The sequence below is a fragment of the Lolium rigidum genome, chromosome 3, assembly GCF_022539505.1.
Source record: "Lolium rigidum isolate FL_2022 chromosome 3, APGP_CSIRO_Lrig_0.1, whole genome shotgun sequence".
Classification (NCBI taxonomy): Eukaryota; Viridiplantae; Streptophyta; class Magnoliopsida; order Poales; family Poaceae; genus Lolium; species Lolium rigidum.
The window spans coordinates 220,729,411-220,750,141 of record NC_061510.1 but is presented as its reverse complement, the minus strand read 5'-3'; positions in this window follow the sequence as shown (position 1 = coordinate 220,750,141).

The window sequence follows — 20,731 nt, the reverse complement described above, 5'->3', positions numbered from 1 at the left end:
ATGCCATAAAGATGCAAAGTACTCAACTAAAGATAACAAGAGCATCAACGCCCACAAAACCATTGTGTTCTACTCGTGCAACCATCTATGCATAGACACGGCTCGATACCACTTGTAGGATAACGTTGCATAGAAAACAAAAAATTTCCTACCGCGAACACGCAATCCAAGCCAAGATGCAATCTAGAAGACGGTAGCAACGAGGGGGTATCGAGTCTCACCCTTGAAGAGATTCCAAAGCCTACAAGATGAGGCTCTTGTTGCTGCGGTAGACGTTCACTTGCCGCTTGCAAAAGCGCGTAGAAGATCTTGATCACGATCGGTTCCGGCGCCACGAACGGGCAGCACCTCCGTACTCGGTCACACGTTCGGTTGTTGATGAAGACGACGTCCACCTCCCGTTCCAGCGGGCAGCGGAAGTAGTAGCTCATCTTGAATCCGACAGCACGACGGCGTGGTGTCGGTGGCGGTGGAGAACTCCGGCGGAGCTTCGCTAAAGCACGCGGGAGCTATGGAGGAGAAGGGGGCGGCTAGGGTTTGGGAGGGGGTGGCCGGCCTCAAGGGGTGCGGCCAACTTGTGGCTTTGGTGTGGCCGGCCCCCTCCCCTATGCCCCTCATTATATAGGTGGATCCCCAAGAGTTGGTCTCCAAGTCTTCGAATAAGACCCGAACCAAAAACCTTCCATAGAGAGGGAAACCTAGCCTAGCTAGGACTCCCACCAAGGTGGGAGTTCCACCTCCCATATGGGGGGTGGCCGGCCCCCTAAGGGGAGTCCACTTGGGACTCCTCCCCCACTAGGGTTGGCCGGCCATGGAGGTGGAGTCCCATGTGGACTCCACCTTCCTTGGTGGTTTCTTCCGGACTTTTCTAGAACCTTCTAGAACCTTCCATAGAACCTTCCGCGACATTTTATTCACATAAAATGACATCCTATATATGAATCTTATTCTCCGGACCATTCCGGAACTCCTCGTGATGTCCGGGATCTCATCCGGGACTCCGAACAAATATTCGAACTCCATTCCATATTCAAATACTACCATTTCAACATCCAACTTTAAGTGTGTCACCCTACGGTTCGTGAACTATGCGGACATGGTTGAGTACTCACTCCGACCAATAACCAATAGCGGGATCCGGAGATCCATAATGGCTCCCACATATTCAACGATGACTTTAGTGATCGAATGAACCATTCACATACAATACCAATTCCCTTTGTCTCGCGATATTTTACTTGTCCGAGGTTTGATCTTCGGTATCACTCTATACCTTGTTCAACCTCGTCTCCTGACAAGTACTCTTTACTCGTACCGTGGTATGTGGTCTCTTATGAACTTATTCATATGCTTGCAAGACATAAGACGACATTCCACCGAGAGGGCCCAAAGTATATCTATCCGTCATCGGGATGGACAAATCCCACTTGTTGATCCATATGCCTCAACTCATACTTTCCGGATACTTAATCCCACCTTTATAACCACCCATTTACGCAGTGGCGTTTGATGTAATCAAAGTACCTTTCCGGTATAAGTGATTTACATGATCTCATGGTCATAAGGACTAGGTAACTATGTATCGAAAGCTTATAGCAAATAACTTAATGACGAGATCTTATGCTACGCTTAATTGGGTGTGTCCATTACATCATTCATATAATGATATAACCTTGTTATTAATAACATCCAATGTTCATGATTATGAAACTAATCATCCATTAATCAACAAGCTAGTTTAAGAGGCATACTAGGGACTTCTTTGTTGTCTACATATCACACATGTACTAATGTTTCGGTTAATACAATTATAGCATGATATATAAACATTTATCATAAACATAAAGATATAAATAATAACCACTTTATTATTGCCTCTAGGGCATATCTCCTTCACAAGGTTAATGCTCAGGCTCTGGTTTCTTCATGGGTGCATCAGGATGTTCAGCCTCTTTTCGTTATGGAGCCGGTTTGGGTGCACGTCAGTGGAGTACCGACTCTGTTCGCCATTTTTTAGGTCTCTGTGCAGTGGGTTCTCTTATTGGCACCACTCTCGATGTTGATTTGTTCTCTCTTCGGAGTTAGGGGATTATTTGTGTTCTTGTGGCTATGCGTGATCCTACAGTTCTGGAGAAGAATAATTGTTGCATGGAGGTGATTGCACTTCTACAGCTTAATGGTTACCGTTTTCGTTTCAGTCGTGAGGCAGTGGGGTTTCAGCTAGACCCTCGGTTTCGACCTTTTTTCTGGAAGGAAGGAGGGGATGATGATGGTTCACATGGTTTAGAGGAGGAGAGGTATGATGAGGCCTCTGCTGATGCGGCACCGGAGGCTGCTGGTATGGATGTTGATGGACATCCTCCGACGCATACTGGCACATCGGCAACGCAGTCTACACAGGTGGCGTTGACTCCTTTCAACCACTCGCCGATGATGGATAGAGAGCGTCAGATTGTGGCTCGTGCTAGAGTCGAGTCTCCACACTTGGTCGCTTCTTCCCCGGTGGCTCCACGGGATCCCTCAGCTTCCAGAGTTCGGATCTTTATGCAGGGTCGTACTCGTCCGGCCTCCGCTTCGCCGCGGGTGCAGCAGTCACTGGTTCCGTCTCCTACTTCGACTCAGATGGACTTAGTGATGCAGCCGATGTCGGTGGTGCAGCCACCCCTTGTGTCCTCGGCTTGTCTGGACGGGAGGCAGGGCGCTTCGGTCTCCTCGCTGCCTACGCAGCCGACCACGGAGCCTCTGCGAGCGCTGGGGTCGGCCGAGGAGCGGCCGGCTACGCCGCCCTACCAGGCCGCGCCGCCCACGCCGGATCGGCTCGTCACGCGGCAGCAGGCCACGGCGGCCATGGACACGGCCTCGTCGCTGGAGCCCTCGCCGCAGCCGGCCACGGTGACGTTGGCTACGGCGTCTCTGCAGCGGCCCACGGGTATGCTGGCTGTGGCGGTGCAGCAGGTGGCCACGGCGCTTCTTTCGCCGCGGCAGTCGGCCCAGGTGGTCGATGATGTCTACGGGTGCTTCTATTCTTGTAGACAGTGTTGGGCCTCCAAGAGCAGAGGTTTGTAGAACAGCAGCAAGTTTCCCTTAAGTGGATCACCCAAGGTTTATCGAACTCAGGGAGGAAGAGGTCAAAGATATCCCTCTCATGCAACCCTGCAACCACAAAGCAAGAAGTCTCTTGTGTCCCCAACACACCTAATAGGTGCACTAGTTCGGCGAAGAGATAGTGAAATATAGGTGGTATGAATAAATGCGAGCAGTAGCAACGGCACCAGAAAAGTGCTTGCTGGCGTGTGGTTGATGGTGGTAATATTGCGGACAGTAGAGATGCAGTAAAACAGTAAACAAGCAGTGATAGCAGTATTTAGGAACAAGGCCTAGGGATCATACTTTCACTAGTGGACACTCTCAACATTGATCACATAACAGAATAAATAGATAGATGCTAGACTCTACACCCTCTTGTTGGATGATGAACACCACTAACTGTGTAGGATTACACGAACCCTCAATGCCGGAGTTAACAAGCTCCACAATATTCAATGTTCATGTTTGAATAACCTTAGAGTGCATGACAGATCAACACAACTAAACCAAGTACTAACATAGCATGCACACTGTCACCTTCACACTACGAAAGGAGGCATATATCACATCAATACCATCATAGCAATAGTTAACTTCATAATCTACAAGAGATCACAATCATAGCCTACGCCAAGTACTACACGATGCACACACCTGTCACCATTACACCGTGCGGGAGGAATAAACTACTTTAATAACATCACTAGAGTAGCACACGAGATAAATTGTGATACAAAACACATTGCAATCATAAAGAGATATAAATAAGCACTTCACTATGCCATTCATAACGGTGAATAAGTATTACGTGAAATATAGCCTAAGAGACCCACACGGTGCACACACTTGTCACCTTTACACACGTGGGACAAGGAGTCTCCGGAGATCACATAATTAAAACCCACTTGACTAGCATAATGACATCTAGATTACAAGCATCATCATATGAATCTCAATCATGTAAGGCAGCTCATGAGATTATTGTATTGAAGCACATAGGAGAGAGATTAACCACATAGCTACCGGTACAGCCCCGAGCCTCGATGGAGAACTACTCCCTCCTCATGGGAGACGAGCAGCGTTGATGAAGATGGCGGTGGTGTCGATGGAGGAGCCTTCGGGGGCACTTCCCCGTCCGGCGGCGTGCGGGAACGGAGACTCCTGTCCCCCAGATCTTTGCTTCGCGATGGCGGCGGCTCTGGAAGGTTTTCTCTGGTTTCGTCGAACGTGTCGTGGTTTTTAGGTCAGGGACCTTTATATAGGCGAAGAGGCGGAGTCGGAGGGGCGACGAGGCGACGACACACTAGGGGGGCGCGCCCCCCCTAGGGCCGCGCCGGCCTATCATCTGGGGGCCCAGTGGCCCTCCTCTGGCGACTCTCGGGTGTTCTGGAAGCTTCGTGGAAAAATAGGATGCTGGGCGTTGATTTCGTCCGATTCCGAGAATATTTCCTTACTAGGATTTCTGGAACCAAAAACAGCAGAAAACAGCAACTGGCCCTTCGACATCTCGTCAATAGGTTAGTTCCGGAAAACGCATAATAATGACATAAAGTATGCATAAAACATGTAGATATCATCAATAATGTGGCATGGAACATAAGAAATTATCGATACGTCGGAGACGTATCAGTCGACGTGCATGTGCGTCGTGTGGAGGTGATGCCCGCGTCGCCTCAGGCCCAGCGGCGCCAGGGTGTCGCAGTGTTGGAGGAGGTGCAGGACGACGCGCAGCGGACTCCGAGGACCGCGCCGACTACGGCGGTCGGGTCTTCCGAGCCTGCGGTTCCGCCTGCTTCTTCGACGCCGCCTGCCGCGGCGGAGGAGGGCTCGTCTGGGGTCGGGATGATACAGGGGGCTGCATCACCTTCTACCCCTGTATCGACGGCTCCTACTTCACCAGCTGGTTCTCCGCCGCGCTCGTCTACTTCTTCGCCGGCCTCCTTGCAGCAGCCTTCACCCATGGTCCCTCCTCCGATCGTTCAGCCGACGGTGAGGCGGAGTGGGAGGTACGCTCTTTCGGAGGATGGGGCGGGGGCGACGGATGAGGATGTGATGCAGAGAGTCATGCGACGCAAGGCAGAGTTGAACCTCGACACGGCAGGTATTAAACAACCGTCCAAGTCTTTTGTTTCTTTTTCAGATACTCGTATTTCTTCTAATTTGAGTAGCTTAGGGGTTTCCTTGGGTAGTCGGTCTGAGGAGATTTCTGTTTCGGCTAATGTGTTGAGACAAACGGAGCTTGACCGTTTAACGGTTGTTCCGAATGTCTCCACTTGGCCTGAAACGACACTTCTAGACGATGATGAAGAGGATGACATCCTAGATGGTCAGCTTCTCTCGGCTATTATTGGCAATATTTCAGAAGTTGATTTAGAACACGTGGAGCTTAGTTCGGAAAGAAATCTTGTAGGTATGGCAAGAATACTAAATCTAAAATAGTTTCTCGATGAATGGCATGTTCCAGAATAGCAGAGGTCTTCGTGACTTGGCTAAGCATTCCCACATTGCTGATGGTTGTAGAGATTATGATTTAGATTTTATTGCTATATCGGAGACGGGTAGGCGAAATTTCTCTCAAAGTTTTCTCGACCGACTGTCAGGCGGGATTAACTTTCAGTGGTTTTCTCGCCCGTCCCGTGGTAGATCGGGGGGCATTTTACTTGGCGTCCGCATAGACACCATTACTGTCTTGGCTAGTTCTGATGGAGAGTTCCACATTAAGCTCGACATTCAGAATAAAGCAGATGGTTTCATGTGAAGTCTGGTTGTTGTGTATGGTGCCGCCCAGGATGCTTTTAAGGCTGACTTTTTACGTGAGTTGGTAAACCTTACAAAAGATAATCCTTATCCGATATTAATCGGAGGAGATTTTAATTTGTTGAGGTTTCCTCATGAGAAAAGTAAAGGCCGCTTTGATGGTCATTGGCCTTTCTTGTTCAGCGCTGTCATTGATAGCCTTGATGTAAGAGAGGTGTTCATGTCCGGTCGACAGTTTACTTGGGCAAACAGCTTGCATGAGCCCACATACGAGAAACTAGATCGCGTGTTGATGGATATCGAATGGGAAAATAAATACCCTATGGTGTCAGTCCGTGCACTAGAACGTATTGAAAAACTGTCTGACCACGCTCACATCCTCCTAACCACTGGGAATCTCAGACTCGTTTGTAAATGGCCGTTCAAATTTGAACTTGGCTGGTTACATCGAGAGGGATTTCATGATATGGTTAAGAGGGTTTGGGACAGACCGGTCGGGGGTAGCACGCCTATTTTGAGATGGAATAATAAGATGCGGACAATGCATAAACATCTCTCTGGTTGGGCTGCCCATACGGCTGGTATCCTTAAAAAAGAAAAGACTCGCTTATCAAATGTGATTGATGAGCTTGAGGCTGTTGCGGAGGTTAGACCACGGTCTACGCATGAGATTGAACTTAAAAATCAATCCAATGCACATATGGCGAGTCTTCTTCGCGAGGAGGAACTCAAATGGTATCAACGTTCCAAGGCTCAATTCATTTTGGAAGGAGATTCAAATACGCGGTATTTCCATGGCTTAGCCAATGGGAGACATCGGAAAAAACGTATTCACTCTCTTATTCAGGATGAAGGGTTGATTGAAGGCCATGAGCAACTCAAGTCATACATTACTAATTATTATAAGGTCTGTTTGGTCCTCCGGAGGAAAGTACTTTCTCTCTTAACGAGGATTTAACGGCTGATATACCCCAAGTTTCTATGGAAGAAAATGGCCTGCTAACCGCATCTTATATTGAGGAAGAGATTCAGAAGGCAATTTTCCAAATGGAATGCAACAAAGCACCGGGTCCAGATGGCTTCCCAGTAGAGCTTTATCAAACCTTCTGGGATACGATTAAATCTGACCTTCTAGATTTGTTCAGTGATTTACACATTGGACAACTAGAACTATTTCGTCTAAATTTTGGTGAAGTTATCTTGTTACCGAAAGTTAATGAGGCAGAAAGGATCCAACAATATAGACCCATTTGTCTATTAAATGTAAGTTTCAAGATTTTCACGAAAGTGGCCACCATTAGACTTAATACGGTTGCGGATCATGTTGTTCTTCCATCGCAGACAGCTTTTATGCAAGGACGTAATATCCTTGATGGAGTGGCGGTTTTTGCATGAGACGGTACATGAGATGCATTCTAAGAAATTAAATGGGGTTATTTTAAAACTTGATTTTGAAAAGTCGTATGATAAAGTCAAGTGGTCTTTCCTACAACAGACACTCAGGATGAAAGGCTTTTCGCCTGAGTGGCGAGCTCTAATAAATGATTTCGTGTATGGAGGTAGTGTTGCAATCCGGGTTAATGATGACACCGGACACTATTTCCAAACACGAAAAGGGTTACGCCAAGGGGATCCGTTATCACCGATGTTGTTTAACATTGTAGCGGATATGTTGGCTGTACTCATAGAGCGGGCCAAGTCTGATGGATTGAAGGGGTGATTCCACATCTGGTTGATGGTGGTTTATCTATCCTTCAATACGCTGATGATACAATTCTATTTATGGATCACGATCTTTGAAAATCTCAAAATCTGAAATTAATTTTGGCGGCTTTTGAGCAATTGTCGGGATTGAAAATTAATTTCCATAAAATTGAATTGTTCTGCTTCGGCGATGCCCAAAACGATGTGGCTCTGTATACATAGTTATTTGGTTGTGGGCAAGGTCAATTTCCTATTCGTTATTTGGGTATTCCGATTCATTATCTGAGACTTACAATTGCGGAATGGAAATTAGTGGAAGAAAGATTACAAAAACGCCTTAGTAGTTGGAAAGGTAAATTGTTGTCCCTGGGTGGAAAATTGATACTCATTAATTCGGTACTAACAAACATGGTACTGTATATGTTATCATTCTTCATCCTACCGAAAGGAATTCTGCATAAACTCGATTATTATCGACCCAGATTCTTTTGGCAAGGGGACAACGAGAAAAAGAAATATCGACTGGTTAAATGGAGTATAGTTTGTAGTCCCAAAGATCAAGGAGGACTTGGAGTTCATGACCTGGAGGTCAAGAATTCAGCTCTACTGGGTAAATGGTTTTTTAAGCTACTCACCGAGGATGTGATTTGGCAAACTATTCTTCGGAGAAAGTATATCGGCTCGAAGACATTATCTCAAGTGGTTTGGAAACCTGGGGATTCACACTTCTGGGCTGGTCTTATGGCGACAAAAAATGTCTTTTTTCGACATGGGACTTTCTCCATTAGGAACGGAGCACAGTTACGGTTCTGGGAAGATGCTTGGCTCGACAATGCACCCTTAAGTGAACAGTATCCCGCTTTGTATAGAATTGCTCGTCGCCAAGGTGATACCATTGCAACAGTAATGGCTACTTCACCCCCGAATGTGACGTTCAGACGGGTTTTACTTGGACAAAGACTAGTGGCATGGAACAATCTAATTCAGCGGCTCGGAGATATTCATTTATCACCAGAACCAGATGAATTTAGATGGAATCTTCATGTAGATGGTACTTTTTCTGTAAAATTCTTATACAATGCGATCCTGCTTTCTGATTTACCATTTGATAATAATAAAAAGATTTTGAAGATGAATATACCATTAAAAATCAAAAAATTTGGATGGTATCTTCATCGCGGGGTTATTCTCACCAAAAACAATCTTGTTAGGCGGAATTGGCACGGAAGTACACGATGTGTTTTTGTCATCATGATGAAACCATCAAACATTTATTCTTCCAGTGCCAGTTTGCGAGATCTATATGGTCAGTCATCCAAGTAGCGTCTACCTTGTATCCTCCGACTAGTGTTGCTAATGTCTTTGGCAATTGGCTTCATGGTATCGATTCAAGGTTTAAATTGCTTCTTAGGGTGGGGGCGCTTGCAGTTATCTGGGCGCTGTGGCTATGTAGAAACGACAAGATTTTTAATGACAAAAATTGCTCTTTGTTGCAGGTCATCTACAGATGCACAGGTATTCTCCGTTCTTGGTTACCTCTTCAGCGTGTGGAGAACCGAGACCTATTTACGGCTGTCTGTACACGGTTGGAGGATACGGCGAGGGATACTTTTTCCCTACATGGGTGGCAGCATAGTCTACGGATAGTAGCTCCACCTACACCTTAGGCGTCATATGATTCATCGTTTCGATATGTATCTCGCCTAGTTTTATTTATGTAACTTTGTTCACTTGAGACAACAAACGGCTGTGTGCATCCTGGTTATGCAGATGCTGGATGTAATTGCTTCTTGAAGTAATAAAGCATCCTTTATCGGAAAAAAACAAAAAAATGTATCGACAATCATCTTTAGTGGAGATGAGATAAACAACTACTTGCCCATCTCTCTGAATCCAATGGTTGCTTAATTGATAAACAGTTACTTACCCATCTCTCTAAATCTAATGGTTGCTTAATTAGCAGTTTAACACTATTCAACATTTGTGAAGCAGAGATGTACTCACCTGTTCATACTCTAACAACCGAGTAATTTGTTTTAGCATTTTGCTATTCATAGAGTAGAAGTTCAATACTGAGATTTCTCGAAAAAAGTCCAGTACAACCCAAAATCACTAAAATACATACCTGACCATGTCAAAGTCTATTAGATGTCAAAGTGCTGAACATAAAGTAATAGTAAATTAAAGGGGCAGTGGAGGAAAAATCGGTATCCACACACGCACTTATACAGGGAGAGATCACATAATGTTGAAACTGTTGTCTCAGGACGGCGAGACTCCACTCAAACTGGCCAGCTGAAGTTTACTCAAATTCCATCCACAAAGAGATGTTGCCAGATCTGTTATACGGCAAGATGGATAAGCGGATAAATAGCAAGGAGAAGTAAACGAGAGGCACATCAGTACAATCGATCGAACTGGAGGGAAGACCTTCATTGACGGTGGCCTATATAGGGCAGTGAAGGCCAAGGGATCGAGAAGGCCGCCTTCATAATTTAGGATACTCAATCGCCTCCATTGACGGGAGGTACTACAACCGTTTCCAGTAGAAATTGTTGGGATTTATGAGGCATTTTTATCGGTATTTATGAAGAGGAGGCCTTAGATCGTGGGTGGGGCCTAGAAATTTCATGGGGAGGAGGACTGAAGGTCGCGGCCGCTCAAGAAGACGAACAGCGGTTAATGTCTAGCGAGTCTGGAAGTGAAGCTCCAGGCCCACTAGCGGACTGTCAGCCCAAGTTAGTACAGCCCAGGTAACGAACGTACGAGCGAGACGTGACGCACAGAGTGTGGGAAAAAGAAGTGACGTGGCTTCACGAGAAGAGCAGGAAAATAGGATAGCGGGGACTTCCTATTTAGAGATAAAAGATTAAGTTGTAGCATTATTGTTTTTCATTTATATGTTTAGCCAATTAAGTGAAATAGGAAAAAAAAGATTTGACACTGGCCAACACGGATATATACGTTGGGCCGCTAGGCCGCCCCCGAACCAAACAAACAATAGCGGTCGGACGGCTATTTTCGTAGCCACGGCCTGACCCTAACAAATAAAAATAAGCATATTTAATATCTAAAATTGATTGAACCGTTGGAAATGTCCTTAGAACATGGAGTCATGTACATGACAAGCTATCCAGCAGCTTTGGACATTGAGTTATGTACATGACAAGCTATCCAACAGCTAGTCTTGGACATGGATTCCTGAATGAAGCCGTGCGTCCAAGTGTATTCTATCTAACTTGTTCGCCGCAGTGGCTAACTTGTATGGTAACGGGACTTTTTATAGCATGAATAATTGTGCTCCACAGTGGCTAACTTGTTCTATCAGATATAAAAGGTTGCAGGTTTGATCCGTCTCTAGCACCTAATTTTAAAATTTCCTCAGGTAGGTGGGTCCCACGTGGTAAGGCTAAGAAGTAAGAACACATACACCCGAGAAAAATATGTAGGGGCATTTTGCAAAATAAACATCGCCACGTGTCTGTATGAGATCAGTTGAACCAGTTTTGCACAACGATGCAAGTTGTGGGACTTCATTACTCTATTTTGCAAGAAGTGAGATTAATTTGCACATCCCGGACATGTTGTGAGACTAGGAATGTATACAGCTCAATAATTTTCATAATATCCAGTTTTTGCTTTAGATTATGTTGGTATCAACATGTTTGCCGACATAAATTAAGTACAATGTTTGTCTTCATCGACCATACAATGGCAAAACAAAAAAGATTCGGTGATCAGCCATTCAAGGCGTGAGTCTCCGGCCACGGTGCATTAACATTCAACCTACACGGGTGGACAACTCGAGTGGCTTTTCAAAATATTCGATGTCTATCCGGCTTGTGTATTTTCAGCCCGCTGCAGTTTTTCATACCCGAGTCATCGTGGAAAGTCCAGATGCAAAAGGCGAAAAGTAGAGGCAACGACTTGAAAGATTCTTCGTACAAACTTTCAGTTTTATTGAGAAACTTTGACATTTATCTTTGTTTTTTGATTTGTCAGCGTACGGCTGATCATGCTTGATGTATAGCTGCTTGATGCCTTCGTGGATCTCAGCTGAACAGGAAAAGTTGGTTCTCGATCTTGGCCTAGCTAGCTCGCTCGAGGTATTTTCACCCAAGTTCTAATAGAACTCTATGGCTAAATAAAACTGTGCGTCCATTTCCCCCCTTTCAGCTCTAGCCTCGCTACAGTAGCGTTGGTTCTCTTCTTTCTTTGACCGGGCCGCCGACGGCCGCTCCGCCGGAATAGCTGGTCGGAGTTGGTCTAGGTTAGATGCCGGAGTAGTTTAGGCTTAGATCTGTAGGTTTCTAGTTGGTTTTCGGCCTCTTGCCGCTGTTTGGGCGTATGCCCCGTAGAGGAGGCGGTGGCTTGGATCTCTGTCGCCGGATCCAGGCCATGGTAGGGTTGCTGCTTCCCCTTCTTCAGCTCCTGTGGCTGGAGGGAAGCCGGGGTGTCGGCAACGCCGCCTTCTTCCATAATATGGTGGCTCATGGCTCTGCTTGTCCCCGATCTCTCTGCATCGATGAAGCCCTCCTGTTCGGCCGTGGTGGCGACGGGGAGTGCTGATCTGATGTGGAGAGGCATTCTCATGTTCCTCTCCTTGCTGGCCATGGTGGTCTGGAGGTATGGGTGCGAGATTCGTCGATTTTGGATCTGGGAGGTGGATGTCCCCATCGCCGGAGCTATTCGAGGTGGTGGATGATTTGGCTGCACGCTTTCCTGGCCTGCCGTGGTGGCGAGGAGAAAAGACGCGACGGATCTGCTACCCTCCAAGACCAGCATCGACGACTGCCTGCGTGGTGCTATCCGCGGTTCTTCTTCGTCAAGCTCAAACATGCGGACGGCTTTCTTGCCTCCGCGATCTTCGGCTGGCATGGCGGCATCTCTACAACCTCCAGTGTGGAGGCCCTTCCTCCTAGCTGCTGGAGCTCGACGCCTGGATTCCACCAAGTGGTTCGTCCCCAGTTCCGCGGCGTCCAGTAGCGAAGGAGCTTCGCCGGAAATGGGTGTTCGAGCGTTTGTGCCATGTTCCTCGGCGGCGACGCCTTGAGGACGCCAGCGACTGGTGGTGGCGGAGACGCCTAGGGACCCGATTGCTTTTCTAGATTTTGTCTCAGGGTGTTTTTTGTAAATGTTAGGGGCCTTTCTTCAAATTCTAGGTTTCTCAGAGCGAGAGATGCCAAAGGGCCTCTTTGTAAATTGTACCCGCCACGTGTGAACTGAATGAAATATATGGGGCCTTCTAGGCCCTATTCCTGTTCAAAAAAAATATAACTCTATGTAATATATAGAAGCTAGGTGTGTTCAGGTCATGTGTACCTTTACTCCCGGTCTCTTATCGTTTGCACGACAAGCAGTACATATAATAAAGGAAAACGATTCTATTCCTCGGAGGTTGCGATGCTCGCAACCTTCGGGTCGCGAGTCGTAGATTTGTTCCATCGTATGTCCACCATATTTTGTTGGCGCAAGGAAACACGTCAGCGGGGGCTACCCACATTCTCTTCTTCACCATCTATTCCACTTAATTTCATCCCACATTATCCCGGTCCGTGCCCCAACAAAGCGCCGCCGTCGCCTTCCCAGCCGCGCACCGCCGCCAACACCGGTGCTCCACACGCACTGCACCTCCTACTGTCCCCCTTCCCTGCTCACGCGGCCTCTGGTGAGGCCAACTTCACAGTCTGCAGCCGGTGAGGACACAGTGGCCAAGGCGCAGTGGGAGGCTCCAGGGGCGGGGATGCACTGAAGTTCCTCTCTCGTTGTCGAGGGTACTCCTCGGCAATGCCCTCCGTATGGGGCTTAGGGTAGATGGAATCCTGTAGGCTGACACGAGACATCGGTTATCAAACAAGCGGGGAGAGCGATTTACCCAGGTTCGGGGCCCTCGATGAGGTAAAACCCTTACGTCCTGCCTGTCTGATCTTGATTATGTAAATATCGAATTACAATGGGGTGCCGAAGGTTTAAGCTGTGATCTCATCGCGAGACTAAGTTCTGTAATGACCTAGCTATAGACTTGCGGTGGCTAAGATTACTATGATTGTGTGTGTCCCTCGACAGCCCCTCTCCTGGCCCTTATATAGGGAGCCAGGTCTCAAGAGGTTTGACCGAGTACGACTAGGTTACAGAGAGCCTTAGATCTAAACTTTCCTTGTATTCTTTATCTTCTTGCCTTGTGCTTCAAGAAATCTTCTTCGGAACCGATGCTACAGCCCACCTGGCCGTCGAGTGTCTTCATGGGCGCCTGGCTGGGCCGTAGGAGGTAGTAGAACACTAGTTACCCGAAGGGTAATTTCCACATCAGTAGCCCCCGAGTGACTGGCCGAAGAAACTTCGCGCAGGGACTAAAAATGCGACTTCTGTTTGAATCTTCATCTTTGCCAGGAAAATCTTGGCTTTCTTATAATAGTAGCATCTTCTTCATCGAGTGCGCGTCCAGCGCTCCCGATGTGTCTAGCCCCTGAGTCTAGACACGGATACTGGCAACCGTGTGTAGACTCAAGTTGTTCTACTCGTATACTTCCCCTGTCGAAACTTTTCGCAATCTATTATGGTCATCCGATATATCTCCCTTCGTCGGTTCTTCATTTCTTTCAAGCAAGATTTAGTACGTAAAGGATATTGAGTAACGTGCCCGGTTTTACCGGTTAACTGCCGATAGAAAAACAACGTTACCCTACACAAAATCAAGTCCCCGGGCATGATTCTGGGTCGCGCAAATAATCCTTCGAGCCCATAATTTTTATCAGGTGTGTATTCAGCACTCCCGATGGGAGTAGCCCCAGAGTCTGGATGCGGATGCTTGCAACCGATTACAGACTTAGCCCAAACCACTCAAATATTCCAGTTTTCCTCGGATACTTCTGAAGCAATTTCTAGCGCAAAAAAGTCTTCGAATCTGAATTATGTCGAGTGCGTGTTCAGCGCTCACGATGGGAGTAGCCCCCGAGTCTAGGCATGGATTCTTGTATACGTGTGTAGACTCAAGCCGATCCACTCGGTAGTTTTTAATTTCCTTCGGATGCTTCGCGTGAAGTCGATACTTCATGTGACATCACTGATGACGTAGCCACTGCTGTGGCCTGATTGACAGGACATGACTGACGGGTCCACCCTACTTCTGCACGGTCAGTTAGGAAATGACTAGTGCTTGTGCATTGACCGAGGCGCCTCCTCGATTTCCACGCGTAGTGGGAGTAATGGGCCGCCGGTTTCATCTTTTTTACTTGGACACTGATACGTCTCCAACGTATCTATAATTTCTTATGTTCCATGCTAGTTTTATGACAATACCTACATGTTTTATTCACACTTTATAATGTTTTTATGCATTTTCTGGGACTAACCTATTAACAAGATGCCACAGTGCCAGTTCCTGTTTTCAGTTGTTTTTGGTTCCAGGAAAGCTGTTCGGGCAATATTCTCGGAATTCGACGAAACAAAATCCAAACCTCCTATTTTTCCGAGGGACACACGGAGCCAGAAGGGCAATCCTGGGGGAGGCCCACGGCCTCCTCCCCATGAAGCCGCGCGGCCGGGCCCACAGGCGCGCCGGCGTGTGGGGAGCCCACCTCGGGACTCCACCGACATCGCCCCTTTGCCTATTTGTTCCCCCACGACGCGAAAACCCGATATATATCGATCATACTCCAGAAAGACTCCCGGAGCGCCACCGCCATCGCGAAACCTAGTTTCGGGGGTCAGAAGTTCCTGTTTCGGCACCCTGCCGGGACGGGGATCGACCCCCGGAGGCTTCTCCATCGACGCCACCGCCTCCATCATGCTCCGTGAGTAGTTCCCCCATGGACTATGGGTTCTAGCAGTAGCTAGTTGGTACTCTCTCTCCCATGTACTTCAATACAATAATCTCATGAGCTGCCTTACATGATTGAGATCCATCTGATGTAATCGGTGTTGTGTTTGTTGGTATCCGATGAATTTTTTTTTGACCGAATTACCGTAGGGGAAACCCCTACGGTCTATATTTTATATTAATCAAAAGACATAGGTATAAATTACAGGGAAACATCAAGGGGGAAAGAAGTAAAAAGAAAAGTCTAGCATCCTGGAGTCACGAGACCATCTTTTTTTCCAGTGCTCTTTTGCACAAGAATGTTGGGATTCTGTTGGGATTCAACGGGACAACTCTCTCTCCATCTCTAACAGATTACTACTGGCTAAATCAATGTTCATGGGTCCATGCTTCATGGAAATCTTCACTTGCGCAGCTTGGAATCTATGGAAGAACGGAATGAACTTATTTTTAAGAATCAGCATGCTTCTATGGCTCGTTGGAAGGTCAGGTTCCGGAGTGATCTCTTGCTTCATCAGTATAGAGTATAGGAAGCCGTGGTGCAACCTCTCATTGCTTGGATCCGATGAATTGTTACATTATGATCAGTCTATCTATAAAGTTTGTGAAGTTATTGTTGCTGCAATCTTGTTGTGTTTAATGCTTGTCACTAGTGCACGAGTGGCATGATCTTAGATTTAAGCTCTATAATTATTGATTAGATTGTATCTACAAGTTGTTTGCACATGTCTATGTCCGGAACCCGATGCCCCAGAGTGACAGCAACTAGGATAACTGGAGGGGATGGCTTAGATATGAGGATCACATGTTTTCACCAAGTGTTAATGCTTTGCTCCGGTGCTCTACTAAAAGGAGTACCTTAATTACCAGTAGATTCCCTAGAGGCCTGATACGTCCAAAACGTATCTACTTTCCCGAACACTTTTGCTATTGTTTTGCCTCTAATTTGTGTATTTTGGATACAACTAACACGGACTAACCTTGTTTTCAGCAGAATTGCTCTGGTGTCTCGTTTTTGTGCAGAAATTCAACTTTCAGGAAAATCCTCGGAATTTATGTCGAAGGGCTTATTTTTCCGGAAGAATCACGGAGCCGGAAGGGCGAGGCCTGGGGAGGCCCGGGCCCCCGGACACTAGGCCGGCGCGGCACCGTAGGGGCGCGCTGCCCTAGCGTGTGGCCGCCTCGGCCAGCCTCTGACGCCCCCCTCTGGACTACTTAAGGGTTTCGATCTAAAAACGTGAGACGGGAAGTCGAAGTCGCCAGAAACCATCCAGTACGCCGCCACCGTCGCGAAACTCCGTCTCTGGACCAGAAACTCCGTTCTGGCACTCCGCCGGGACGGGGAATTGGAGGAGATCATCGCCATCATCACCACCGACGCCTCTCCATCGACCAGCCATGTTTCCCCCATCCATGTGTGAGTAATTCCCCCGCTGTAGGCACCATGGGCAAGAACAAGGGAACCGTTGGTCCAGGTGCTTCCTCGGGCGCTTGCAAAGTCATCCACGACTGGCGCGCCTCCACCACCAACCGCGACGTGAACAAGCTGTGCAAACTCGGCTTCATCTCATCTGCCGATTCTGACATTCGTCTCCCAGGTTCATCCTCTCGCCCAAAACCTCCTAAAGGTTTTACTGTTATGTTCGTCGCCTTCTTGTTCTGTGGGCTTTCTCTCCCTGCCCATGAATTCCTTCGCTCCCTTCTTTTCTTCTGCGGGATCCAGCTACGCAGCTGACCCCTAATTCCATTCTTCATCTCTCCATCTTCATCACACTGTGTGAGGCCTTTCTTGGCATCGACCCCCATTGGGGCATGTGGAGGAAGATCTTCTATGTCAAACGCCACAACGACATTGAAGGCCCTCCCGTCGTTGGCGGTGTTGGCTTTGTCGTCAGAAAGGAGGTCAACTATTTTGACTATCCAATGAAGGAATCAGTCCAGGGCTGGCGGCAGAAATGGTTCTATATGCGAGACATCCCAGCATCTGGACGGCACTCCAACCTGCCTTTATTCGAAGACGTCTCCGTGGCTACGCCGAAGAAATCCTGGCGGAACACTATAACTGCCGAAGAAGGTGCCACAGCCGATAAGCTGTATGAAAAGGTCATAGACCTGAAGAATGCAGGAGGTCTGACGATGTGTGGTACCGAGAGGTGGTCCCAGTATTTTTAAGGCGTCGGGTGCAACCACTAATGTCTTGGCCTCATCAGTTGTGGATGTACACCGGCGAAGATGATAAGTCAAGGCTTAGCTTAGTCGACATGTCTGACGAAGAACTTCGTGACGAGGTGCGGCGCCTTACTCGTCCCATCCAGAAGGACACTATTGTCCTAACTTCGGCCCGCCCTCCTTTTTATCTTAAGCGCCTTCCAACCGAGGTAATTTTCCTTGCATTTGCTTCAAGGGTTGTTTCTATTTCTTCATCCGAACTTAATAGCTTTTTATCTATCGACAGGCTTCCACCGTTGCTCAGTGTTATCCTCCTACACCCGAAAGTGGGGTAGAGCCAGAAGATGATGATTCAGAGGAAACCGAAGATGGGCAACATGCTCTCGAGGACAACGACGTTCAAGGAGACGAAGCCCCTAAAGAAGATGCTCACACGAGGGCTATGCGGCGCAAGAGGATCAACGAGGACTTAATGACAACTGCTGAATCGAGTCCTAGCGGACAAGATGATGATGCCGATGAAACCACATCGCCTCCTCCCGCTGCAAAGAGCTCAACAGGCTTCTTCGCTGCCGAAGATGACTTGGATCTGTTAGTCTCCACTTTTTCTTTGCAGCCAATTTCCTTCAATTCGTCTAACATGTGTTCTTGTTTTCAAGCAGCTCTGACGATGACGATGAAGTCCCACTCGCAAAGATGGCTAAATTATTTTCTGGAAGAACCGAATCAGCAAAGGAGTCGAATCCTTCGACTGCCGATCCAACGCCACCCCCAAGGACGACTGTGGCCAAAGTTCCCGTGTCAAAGGTTAATCCTTCTGTCGGCGCCTTCGTCCCTCCAATCTCTCGTGATCATGTAAGTATATCTTTCGGTGCAATATCCTTTTTTGGCCTCCAAGCCGATGACTGATGTTTGGATTTTTACTTCCCACGCAATCTGTCAAAACTTTTCATTTTCTTTCTTGCAGCCAATTTTTGCTACAGTTGACGCGGTGGCAGACTTTGTTGATCAATTCACCCGTCTGGAATCCGAGAACCTCCAGCTTCGCAAGGCCGTGAAGACTTAGGCTGATCAGGTGTTGGAAGCTAATAAGCTTACAGCCGAAGCTGAGACTGAAAATACCCTGCTAAAGGATGAGCTGAAGAAGCTGAAGAAGAAGATGAAAGAAGAGCAAGAAGCCAGACGCGAAGCTGCCATCATAGCTGACGAAAAAGAAGGCGCTCTTCGAGAATCCATCACGACCTTGCTAGGTAAGTTTATTTTTACCCATTGCGCGGTGTTCTTCCAGTATTATCTTCTGAGTTGCTTACTCGCAACTTTCCCAGGTGCTGTCGATATGCTCGTCGACCGTACACGCAAGCTTCGAGAGGACTCGATGTCTGATGCTCTTTCGCTTGCCACTGATTCCATTAACCAAGTCCAAGTCCTTTTGCAAAAAAAAACCAAGGGGGCTCTGTCGAAGTTATTTTCGATGATGTTCCCAAAGTTGAGCCAAAACAAGACCCTTGGCGAGATGGCATATATCTTCTTCCTCGAATATTCTGAAGCTATAGAGGTACTGAACCGGCGCTCCCGTCTCTTTGGGGCGGTTCTTACTTTCCAATTGTTAATGGGGCACGGGCTAGGATCTGAGTTGGAAAAGTTGTCCAAGGCATTGCCAGTAGATGCCAACGAATGCCTAGTCAGTCTCGAGCCTTTCAAGCAATCGGTAGTGGTATGCGCCAACCAGCTCCTCAAGTTAGTTGATGAAGAAAAGATCAAAGCTGCGTCTAAGGCTGCTCCTGATTCATCGTCGGCTCAGCCTTGAAATAATATTTGCTTCGCCCTTGTAATGTTAGATACAATTTAATCTATCCTTGACTTGTACTAGCTTTGTTGCTAGTATCAACAATCTTTTGAATGTAATATATGCTCCCGATGGGAGTTTTTTCGTCTTTCATCCATGCTTTTCTGAATTAAGAATTGTGCTGCAGATTCTCTCAACTTCTTCTCGTGCTGAACCTTTTCTGAATCCTTCGGCTAGTGATGAATCAGATCTCGTTCGTCGCTTACGTGATAAAATATCTCGGTTGAACAAAGCTATATCTAATCTTCATGCTATGGCGGCACTGGTGAAAAGAAAAAGCGATATTGCTTCCGCAGTTGAACAGCATGCTCTGGATCGCCTTCGTGTTGCAACTGAAAGCTTAAGCTGTAAACACCTGATCATCTTTTGACTTATGTCAACTTCCTTGCTAAGTTAACCTTCTGCTGCTTGACTTTCTTATTTCAACAGTTGTAGCCTTTGACGAATCAGAAGAGAACAGGCGAGTCCACGAGAAGATCGCTGTGATGACCGATGTTGCTCACCCGAAACATGAATTGTGGTCCAATCGATCAAAAGCCGTAGCCATGGCTAAGTTTGAGCATCGAGTGGAAAAGGTGCATTATTACTTTGACATGTACCATGCTCATCTCTCGATGGTATGGAAAACCATGTTTCCATTGGATCAAGCACCCGAGACTTTGTCTGTTTTATTCAACCGATTTAAGACTCCGGAAAGAATTCGATTGCTGGTGCGGAAGGAACTTCTTGCTGGAGCCAAACTTGCGCTTGCCTCAGCTTTAGCTTGCCACCCGACCTTAGATTTGGAGGTCATAGCGAATGCCAATAGAAGATTAGACCATTATTATTCCATAGCCAGACACCCTGCATATGTTATCATCTCCCGGATGGAAACAGGAAACGAAAGAGATTTGAAGGCTCGAGAAGATCAAGAAGCCCTGCCATGAAGTTATGTATATATATATTTTATATGATGACCTTGCGCTGCAAGGAGTAATCCTGTATGTACTTTGATGTGTGTTTTTTATACATCATTTGTTTTTGAACTTGTTAGTTCGATTAAAAAGTTTTTGTCGAGGGCGGCTGAGTGATCAAGTCAGCCTGCTCACCCGACGACTCCGTTGTAATTGCATTATTTGCAGAGTCGATTTGTAAGTTCCGTAAGAGCGACACCCATCGAATCAACGAGGAATTTAGGCGCGTTATGTATTTGGCTTCGTCACACGGTGCACCGGTATGAGCCTTTTTGTAAGTAATATTATTTCCATCGACTGCAGCACGCGCGAATTATCTTGAGGCTTGGATGGTTTACTGCGTATCGATAATCATAGCTCCCGATGGGAGTATTAATTAATTATCGATATTGTAAG